The sequence below is a fragment of the Aulonocara stuartgranti genome (genome assembly GCF_965226115.1).
Source record: "Aulonocara stuartgranti genome assembly, chromosome: 23".
Lineage (NCBI taxonomy): Eukaryota > Metazoa > Chordata > Actinopteri > Cichliformes > Cichlidae > Aulonocara > Aulonocara stuartgranti.
This window is the reverse complement of record NC_138958.1, coordinates 41,871,613-41,882,693: the sequence shown is the minus strand read 5'-3', so window position 1 is coordinate 41,882,693 and position 11,081 is coordinate 41,871,613.

The following is an 11,081-nucleotide window of genomic DNA, read 5'->3' as shown; positions in this document are numbered from 1 at the left end:
AATTTAGGTCGTGCAGATTTAACTCGAGGACTGCAGAAACAAATATTAAAGGGAGAAACATTAGCTGACACAAGCACGTGTTAAATGACACCATGCAGGTGAACCGTCCTGCAGTTTAGCTGCTTGGGTTTACTGACCAGAGAAGTCAATGTAGTTATTGTTTGCAGAAATAAAGTTCTTGTTAACTTAAAATGTATGTGCGAGTGAAAGCCTCATCCTATAGTTTTTAATATTTCCCGGAGCTGTTTTCCTTTTTTAAATACTGGTGTTATAGCATTCTGCAGTATACTAATGGAAAAATGTACTGATCTGATAACATAAGTGAATCTGAGTGTAATGATGTCCTTGAGTCTTTCCAATGAATATAATCCATTTAAAAATGTTATCAAAGAACTGTATCTGTCAGAGACACTGTGATGATATCTGCTGTGAGGGTTCAGAGTTGTTTTGTTCTGGGAGTCATTAAGAGTTTTGCTAACTCTGTGCAACTCCGTGTTTTCCTTACATGCCAGAGCACCTGATAACAATTTGAATCATCTGAGCAAACTCATATCTCTGTCTGCCCCTCTAAGGTCAAACGTGTTTGTGTGAAATGGCTGTGGTAGCAGGCTGTTGTCGGGAAGACATTTATATTAAGTTGCATGTGAAAACCCTGACCTACACACTCGACCACGACTCTAACCTACTTGTTTCTTTCCCACTGAAAATGTTTTCACTCAAACTGGAGAGGAAATCCCTCAGAAAACAGCCAACCTAGTGGTGGAAAGTCAAGAAAAAGTTATTGGAAAAGTAAAGCCGTGAGCCCTGTGTGCTACTAAAGTTTTTTTGTTTTTGTTTTTTAAATGGATTCAAAGCTAAAGCGTGAAATATCCTTTGTGTGTTTCATGTAGTTTTCTGTGTTCATTGGTTGTTTCAAGTGTGATGAAAACTAATTGGAGATCACAGTTAACTCAGATCTAATATTACAACTGCATCAGTGAGTGTCAGCACGGTCCAACGGTTTTCTGCTCACACAGCTGGCTATTAGAGCCGTATGGCAGGCTGATACGGGGCCATTAGAGGTGTGTGCGTGTGTGTGTGCGTGCGTGCGCTCTGGGACAGGGACGCAGGTGCTCCGTGGGCTGATATTACCCAGGATGCTCGAGGTGGGGGCGTGGGGGTTATAGGGGGAAGGAGGCTCTCTGCGGAGCTCGCAAACACACCTGTGATCCCCTGCTAGCACGCTCACGCACTCAAACACACACACTCTGTCCCCTCAGCCCCTGCGCTGGAGCACGTTAATACACACTCTGATAAACAGGCTAATACTCGCAGCGGCAGCACTTTACACACCACTGAACGCAACACACGGTAATCAGTGAAGCCAACACGTGGCGCTGTGTGTGTCTGTGTGTGATGTTTTGGAGGCTTCTGTGGCCTTTGTGCGCACTGCCTTGCATGTAAGCAACAAACAGCCTGTAGTGAAACATTCGAGAAAGTTATACGTGCAAATTTTCACATTTTTAATTTAGAGTCCACATTGCAGCACACTAGTTGCATACTGAGGGCTTTTATTTTTTCATCTACTGTGCCCTGCTCCTTTGGGCACCCTGATGACTTCATTTGGTCACAGATTATTAGGCAGAGGACTCACTCGCAGGACTCTGAAGTTTAGAGAGAAGGTGAGGGTTTATTTACAGTGTGGCACCAAGTGAGAATATCTACATATATACAGTGAGACAGATAACACGGGGCTCCAGGGGGTGGAGGGGGGTCCGAGGGGAAGGTCCAAGGCGGGGTACATACGCTCCTCTTGAACTTAATCCACAGCTCACTCTGAATGTCCACTCCAAAATGCTCACGCTCACTCACACACATCCACAGAAATCCAGACGGCAGGGACGGCAATGTACTGTAGCTTTAATCAAGGCTTAAGGGATATAACTGTGGTTAGGCAGCTTATTTATCTAGACACATGGATGAATCAGTTTTAGTCTTAAGGGAATCTAGAAGGCCTGTACACAGAAAAACAACATTAGGAGGAAACTCTAGGTGATCACAAGGAATACTTCCAAAGGCTAGGCTACACTGACACTAAATAATGTGACGATCCAGCGAGGAAGCAGCCTCTCTTGCCATCTTAAGTAGTCTGCCAGGATCAGTGTGAATGAGCCACAGGTGTGTGTTCAGGGAGGGTTCAGAGGCGGGGAATCAAGGTCCAGTTCCGCCCTGGTGGGAGAGGCGAAGACAAAAAACACACACACCACGACCTCTCCAGATCTTGAGAACCATGACACATTTAGTCAACTAAAACGCTCATGTGATTTGTAGCTTGCAATAAGTATTGGTTGTTTAGCACAACCAATACTTATTTGCACATAACCCATAGCACTTATGGTATGGGTTATGGTAGCACTAATTTGCACATAACCCATGAAAAAGTACGATACGTTAGTCTTGAGCCAGCCCTCATTTCTTTATATTTTGCTTAGCAAAATATTGCTAAGCAGTCTTCAGGAATAGTTCTCCAGGTTTCTTGAAGGACATTCAAAGCTCTTCTGTGGATGTTTCTGCCTTTTGTTCTGTTGTCTGTCAACATGATCCCACTATGCTTCAATAATGCTGAGATCCATATCCTAATATCCTACTACCTCCTACAATAGGAGGAAATTTCTTTACTACAAGTATGAGCAGCTTGAACATCCAGACAACAGATGTGGGGTTTATTTGCTGTGAATAAAACCGGAACTTGAAATAATGTCACTGAAAGCACTTTCAGTCAGATTAGGAATTATTGATTGAGTTTTTTTAAACACAATATTACTAATGTATCATACTTGTGATCGAAGTACATCCTGTCTGTCTCATTAGGTGACATTTATGGACAATTATACAATTTACGCGCCCACAAGCACCTGAACAGAAACTGTGTAAATTGTAATTACCATGCTCCTATGACACCTCCTCAATAGCACTAATGCTCGCACCAATTACAACTATTTAACCTTTACCTGAACCTAAAACTGGTTCTAAGATGAAGTTTAAAACCAAGTCTAAGTCTTGAAACAAAGCTTTAAGCAGGTATGATGACATCTAAATCCTCACCAGTTCACACACACACACGGTTACGTAACTTTTCCATTTGTCAAAACAGAATTTTGCTCTTATTCAAATCGTAGAAAATTCCTCCTCAGAAATGTGTCATTAACACAATATGTCTGTAGGGTATTATATATGCTAAGACGCATCCAAGTTATTGCACATTGTCATCAGCTACTCGTGGTAACTAAACATCACAACTTTTGGCCCGTCACACACACACACACACACACACACACACACACACACACACACACACACACACACACACACACACACAGATGGTGAAAACACCCCTCAAAACACGCAGAGATGAAACGAGTCAGAAAACAACCACATCACATCTCCTTCAAAAACAAACATTTAATTATGGCAGCTCTGCTGCATTAGTGGCCGACCGGCGGGTTTTGATGTGCGCCTCTAAATAGCGTTACATTGAGCCAGTAACATTTTTAACGCCCACAAAAGACATTCAAAGCAAATCACTTCAAGAGGAAAATGAAAGACAATTTAAGACTAATAGGGTTTTAACTTCTAAATGTCTGGAATCTGATCATTTAACGTGCCATTTCAAGTAATAAAAGCTCTTTTGTTTGTTAATACATGTATTTTTTATTTTTTTTTTAAAGGAAATATATTTAAAGCTAAATTAGGAAGTTTTCTCTCTACTTTTGGGAGAACTTTAGGAATGGACATCTTATATTTGGATAATTCATTAGTGGATGTGGATTACCATTAACGTTAACCTACTCCTGATCAAGATTTTGTTGAGCTCCAATAAAACCTTCCAGCTCATCTTTACTGTCTGTAGTCAGGTGTTTTCAGTGATGAATGACTAATTCAACAAAATATGCTACTTCAAAAGCTTTCAGTGATGGTTTGCGATCATAAACACTATAATGTTTTACTCTGTATTTAACCCAATGAGTTAGGGTTCAAACTATATCTACCTTTTAGCACACGGAGTCCCACAGGGGAGTGTCCTGGGCCCCCTGCTGCTTGTAGGGGAATACAGTGTGTCATGGTTACCGTGAAAAATCCCATCTTTAAATGTTGATGATTCATTTAGCCACTTAGATTTCGCTCCATGCACATTAATTTAGGTGAAGAGGTTTTTTGGCATTGTTCCATCTGACATATTAACATGTGTGATGTGGTTTGAAATGTGACAGATAAAAAGAGATGCACGGTGGGCCTATTAACCTAATTAAAGGCACCCCTAATTCTCCCTTTAAAATAATGTACAGTAACGATAGTTAAAGGTTATTTTACAGTGACAGGTTGGCTATCTCTGCACACTGTTGTTATTTCTTTAAGATACATGTTTGGTTGTGCTGCAGGAAAAAGGGAGTTATGTGTGCAGGAATGGGAGGCGGGTCTTGGTTGTTGTGTGTGACTGTACGGGGCTGAAGTGAGGTGTTGTACGAGAGCACTCTCCCCAGAGTTAACAGCCCGTTTGCCTGTGTTACCGAATAAACGGACAAAATGAGATCAAAACGTCTGGTTCTTGGGAACGTTACAGTACTTTTAGCCCAGTGTTTTAATGGGGGAAAGACACATCTAAAATTAAATACATCTATACAACGTGCAGTACAAACTGAGCGAGCACAATAAAGTTATTTACCTTTTTAATTTACTCCATTGATAGATTACTAATGCTTCTGTAGGCACGGTAAACAGAACATTCACTTATGTACTCTAATTAGGAAACAGACCAATTAATATCATTAAAAAAAAATAACAGAATTTACAGGCTCTAATTTGTGGCACAATTTATTTGCTTGTTCTTATTTTTCATTTGGTGCTTATTATTCACCCAGTAACTGAAGAGGTCTTTAGGCTACTGTACCAGCCAACTGGGAAACTCTGCTGTAGATGTGACTGTGATTTATACGGAGCACCTAAATACTGTTGCAGACCAAGCACACTCACCCCCTCCTACCCAGCCACGCCACTAAACCTATTCAGGAATGTCTCAAGCAACATGACAAAGAACCCAAAGTGTTGACTCTGCCCCCAAACTTCCTAAATCTCCTCCCAAGCAAACATGTAATGTGCCAGAAATGACCTAATCCTCACAACCCACAGGACCCGAATGATCCACTGCCAACATCCTGGTGAAAGACACCATGGGACAGCAACAGAGGTCAAAGGGACCTAGACTATATGAAACAAGTGCCGTGGCTCGTGATCGGCGTATACACCATCATTAATGCCTCTCTGAGCTTTGAGCACACGGTGAAAGTGAGACTCAATCATCTATTAAGGCATTCTGAAGTTATGTAAGGCAACGTTGGCTTAATTTATGCTCTGTAAATAATTATGTCATTGCGCAGTGATCTCGCTTCATCACACTGGATTTTACATCACATCCACAACTTCCAGCTTAGGTGATGTCACCCAAAAAACCCCCTGAACAACAGATTTCTGTTATTTCTCAGTGACTAAAGGACATCAGTTTGCCAAAAGAATATTTAATAACTGATCCTGAAACATACACTTTCGACTTTTTTGCATTAAAAAAGGAATGTGGCAGTGACTGGAGCACAGCTGAAGTTATTAACCCTTTCAGCAGATAGATAATGTGTTGGTCTAACCTCAGTGCGAGCCAGAGGAGCCGTCGAGGAAGCACAGCTGGCCGGGTGGCTGTGGGCTCTCGACACCAGCTGCAGACTCTTGTGCAGAAAGAGCCACCAGGTGTCTGGGATTTCACGCTCCTTCCCTCTTTCCAACGATTCCTACTGCCGCCTGCTGAACCGTTACTGGGTTGGATTAGCACCGGCTGTTCCTCCACAGTGCCGCTACGGGCCCAAAGCTCACCACACTTTACTGCCCATCTCCCTCACACAGGATGGAGGAAAATGTTCTTTGGACTTATTTTCAAGTTTGCTGCCGAAGCCGTGTTTTGGTAGTCTGTGTTTAGTGATGGTTGAGATCTGTTTGTTGACAGGGTGAGCATATTTGTTTTCACTGTTGTCAAGACAAGAAATGTTTAATTAAGAAAGGTCACTTAACCAAAATTACAAAAACACAAATTGTTCATACAAATAGTTTTTGGTTTTGGTGGCGTTGGTCTACCGCTGAAATTTTCTATTCCCAGAACATGGTCCCCAAAACCCCGGACAGTCCAAAGGCTCAGTTAAGTTCTGACACTTCCAATGACAAACTGTGTGAATGAATGAAGGAATTTCAGATGTGCATGCTTTCCCGTTACTCTGACGGGATATGACTGCTTCAAGTACAAATGACTACACTGGTCACTTTTCCACAAAAGTTGTAATGGCAGCCTCTTTTCCTAGCTAGTAACATTTATATATTACTTTCAGTGCAGTGCAAGTTTAACTATATGACTGTTACTATAACACACAGGTGAAACCAGCCATGTTACAAAAGTGTCCTCCTATTTCCAGTCTTGCTGCAAAATTTAGCTAACTCAGTTCTAGCTGTGTTTAGCACATATAAGATAATCAATAGTATATATTTTCCAAAAGCTAGCTCTAGTCGGATTTACTGATTTGACGATATTCCACTGACTCCATTCTATCAAGGCAGTGGCGCAGTTATCAGAGATGAATGTTAAGTCTGTTTTTCGCTAACCAAAATTAGCATCCTATGTTATACCACAGTGCAGTTGCTAGCCACGCAAGTTAGCTAGCATATATATATTAACATATAGTGAAGTGACTCTATGCAGTCTCATGAAAAACAAACTACACCGCACCATTCAGTCGCTTTTGGAATCATGTTTGGTAGTTATAACTTGAAGTCCTGGTCTTCTGTATGACTTTATCAGTCTCTTGTATCAGTGTGAAGGAATTTTGGTCCTCTTCTTTACAACATTGATTCAGTTCATTTTGAGGTTTGTGGGCATTCATTTATACACAGCACAGCTCAGCTCTGAACTTTGACTTAGCCACTGGTATACAGAGGAGTTCACAGTCAACTGCAACATCTCAACTTTGGTATCATCTGTCCAAAGGGCATTGTTTCAGAGCTCTTGCAGTCTGTTCAGACTTTGCAAAACTAATCCATGTTGCCATGTTTTTATTGGATACGAGAGGCTTTCTCCTCCAACCCTTCCAAGCAATCCATACTTGTCCTGTCCTTTTGAAATATGTATGAACTTACCTTAAAAAAGGTAAGATTTTGAAACAGTTACATTTCTGCTATTGTCAAACAGAACACAATAACCAAAGTGAGATTTTGTTTTGTTCATTTTACTTGCTCTTATCTCTCCTCAGCTTTCCCTCATTATTTCTCCCTTCCTTCCTCTCTGGTATTTCTTCTAATCTTCCCAACTAATCATGAGTGTTTAAAGCCTAAAGTGAAAGAGAAAGGAAGTGTTTAGAGTAATGCATCCACACAGATCAATACATAAACACACAGACACACACGTGCGTAGGTGTATGTTGCACTCAAAGAAACCAATAATGCGCACTGTAAACACACAGATATACTGTATTCATATACAGAAATACACACAGACCAGGCGGCTCAAGCAACTGCTAACAATTACAACAATTAGTGGTTGTACTTAGCCAGCCAGCCAGCCACGCTGCCTGTTTATAATGTGATGGAGCACAAATGTCATAACAATGAAGCTTTGAGACAAACAAGATGCATTATCAACATGATGCCTGCAGTAAACTGCAAGCACTTGTGTTATCAAGCCGAGAAACTGAGGAAGTCTTAATCTTCCGAACGTCAAAAAAAAGCCATGGTTATTTTTTTTCTCAGTTAGTGACAAAGCGTTTTAGTGTTCATAAAAACATGCTCAGAATTTGCAAACTCGTGGTGATGATCTTTCATCTTGATCTTTATATGTTAAAGGTATCGGTACTGGTATCGGTATAGTATTAGTATTAGTATTTAGTATTTATTTATTTATTGTCATTGTCAAGAACAATGAAATTGCGTTTGGGGCTTCCATACAACCCCAAAAAAAGAAGAAAATAATAAATACCCCTTAAAACCCAAGTGTACATATTTAACCCAGTGTGACAATCCTTAGCAATAATGTTCGTAGAAATTCAGACAAAGACCTGAGAAACATGACAAAATACAACAATGCAAATAAATACAGTCCTGATGTTTACTTGCTATCAGGTCAATACCAAAATTTGCAGTATCACACAGCAGCCCTTATTATGTTTCAGACGGTCTGTTAAAAGGTTAAGATTCATTCACCAAGAATATCCATGACTTGTTTCATGGAAAACGTGACCCCGCAGAAACAAAAAACATGCTGGAGGTCAGCTCGGTGCATTTGATGTGGCCGCAATATCGTTTTGTGTTCGTGTGGACTGAAGGTTTGGCTGCATCGGGACACAGCGGGAGAGCTTTAATGGCTGCTGCTAGATTGAGCAGCTCTAAGTGAATTAACTGGAGGAGGAGAGCTTGAAAGTGACTAAAATAAGATTAGTGGGCATGAATAGGACTACAAGTGCGCGCGCACGTGTGTGTGTGTGTGTGTGTGTGTGTGTGTGTGTGTGGCAAAAAGTCTGCATACTGTGAGTTAATATATTTTAGGGTGAATATTGAAAGTTAAACTTGAGCTTTAAGGTTAAGGCAAGTCTCCAGAAAATGAATGTCAATGTCAGTCCCCTTTTCATAGTGGACATTTTGCCAAAGTAAGTGTTAAAATGAGTGATCTCATAGTTACATTTAGGCTCTTGAAACCATGCTCTCTGACTGTCATTGCATCGACTCACTGGGGCACTGTCATGTTTCGGCCGTGTGGCAGGCAGGATGAGGACCCAAATTGCAAACTCACAGACACGGGGGATAAACTCAAAATGCAGCTTTATTGCTGATAAGTGATAAACAATAACGATGATACAAAAGCAATACAAAACTACACTAAACTGGGAAAAGCTAAAGTAACATATACCGGAAGACACGGGGAGAACCACACACGGCATGAGGGAGAACGCGACGCCGAACAGAGGAAGACGCAGACAGAAATACACAGAGGGTTAACGAGGAAAGCGGGAACACACGGGGAACACAGGTGACACAGATAACCATAACGAGACAGGGCGGGGTGAACATAACACTGACGGGTACAGGCACAGAGGTTCAGACAGGAGGAGAGAGAGCACGGGGAAAACACAGACATAACAGGCTGGGGAAACATGAAACAACCACAAAGGGAGACGAGGGCTCATAAATACATAGAGGGCACACAGGGGGGAGAGAGAGCACGGGGAGAACTTAGACATAAAGGGCAGGGGAAACATGGAATAAAACACAAGGAGAGACGAGGGCTCACAGATACACAGAGGGGCACACAGGGGGTAAAAGCCATGAAGGGAAAACACTTAGGGAACAACACAACAGGGCAACTCAGAAAACATGGTCTAAATAAGGAACGAAATACAAAAATACAAGGAACTAAGAATACTGGGCCCACATGGCCCAGGACCATGACAGGCACTTGAATAGAACAAAACTATTGTTAATATCTTATGAACACCTGTGATTTTCCTACTGTGACTAGTCAAAATGTCTGGTGAGAAAATTCCACTATCCACACTTTTATGAGTCTTTTTTCACATCTTTTATTTTCAAACTATTATTTTTTATAGCAAATTCTAGTCTAGGACTTCATCTGATGAAGGTCATGTAATCTGCTCAAAACAATGTTAAATATTTAACATGAAACAACAAATTATTAATTCAAGGATTAATATTTTATAGGCATCTGTGTTTGTATAGCATTATAATTTCATTTGGCAGACCTTGGGGCACCCCCGGGTTGCTTTTGGTACTAGTTTGTTCTTGCTTCTTTAGTATTAAAAGCCAAAAAAAGGGAATGTGGCTTTACAGGTAACAAAGAAGTACACGACTGGATTTGGGGAAACTTTTTTCATCAATTAACTGAATTTTTTCAGCCAAGGAAACTGTCCACAGTTAGATTACAGAATGAATCACTCTAGTTTCATGGAAAGCCATGGAAATTTCCAGCCTGTTTTCATTCCTTGCACAATACACAATTTTTTTGCTTTGATGTAGGCAATACTACACCAAACTCATCAAACTTGACCTTGGCTTGAAATTCAAACATATTGCTTAAGCATTTTTTAACATGCCGTTTTAATGTTGTAAAGGTGCGTATTTTAACCCAAACTGCAATATTTGCCTACATTATTCATTAGTTTTAACCATATAAACCTTAACAAGCAAGTTTTGGAGCATTAACCCAACCAGTTGGTAGAGCCACACAAATATGAAAGCAAAAACTAAGTGGAACAAAGTGCTCTCCCAAATCCTGCCAAAAGAAAACAACCCACAAACCACCACCTGTCGTCGGGGACTGTGATCTCCTGGTGTTCAATATTGCCTCCAAAGTTGCGTCAAAGACTGGTGCCATGAGACACTGTGCACAAATCTCTGTGAACAGCAGTATTTGACTCCCCAGAATGTCAACATGTTACTAATTTGTGATTTTACAATGTCATACTTGGTTGTGAGGGTCCATGCAGCTTTGGCTTTCAGCACAAAGGGCCTATGTGTAGGCATGTGTAGGTTTAGGGTAAGTGTAGGCGTACCCTAAACTCTGAGAGTTGGCATTACAATTACAGTTGGACTTTTTTGCATATGTAATTTGTTTTCATGCACATATTTACATCTGTGGTAAAAAGACAGTGTATATGAGGCTTAGTGCTCACATGTGGCTGGTAAGTGTTAAGGAGGCCTGTGTACTGTAGCAGTGAAGTAGCTAGCATTAGGCTAGCACCTTTGTCACAAATGGATCAATTTTTAAAATATTAGTTCAGGAAACTGCCAGGGTCGTCCAGTGTACTGACAGTGATCAAGCGATATCCGTCTCTTTCTGTCTGTCCTCCTGGATCTCTCCAGTCATCTGTCTTCCTGGCAGGCAGCAGTCTATCCTACACTGGGACCGTAGCCTCCTCAGCAGACAGCAGCCCTAATTTCATTAATTATAAACCAATATGCTGCTCGCAGTCCCTCTGGAAAGGACTTTACCCAGCACTGGCATC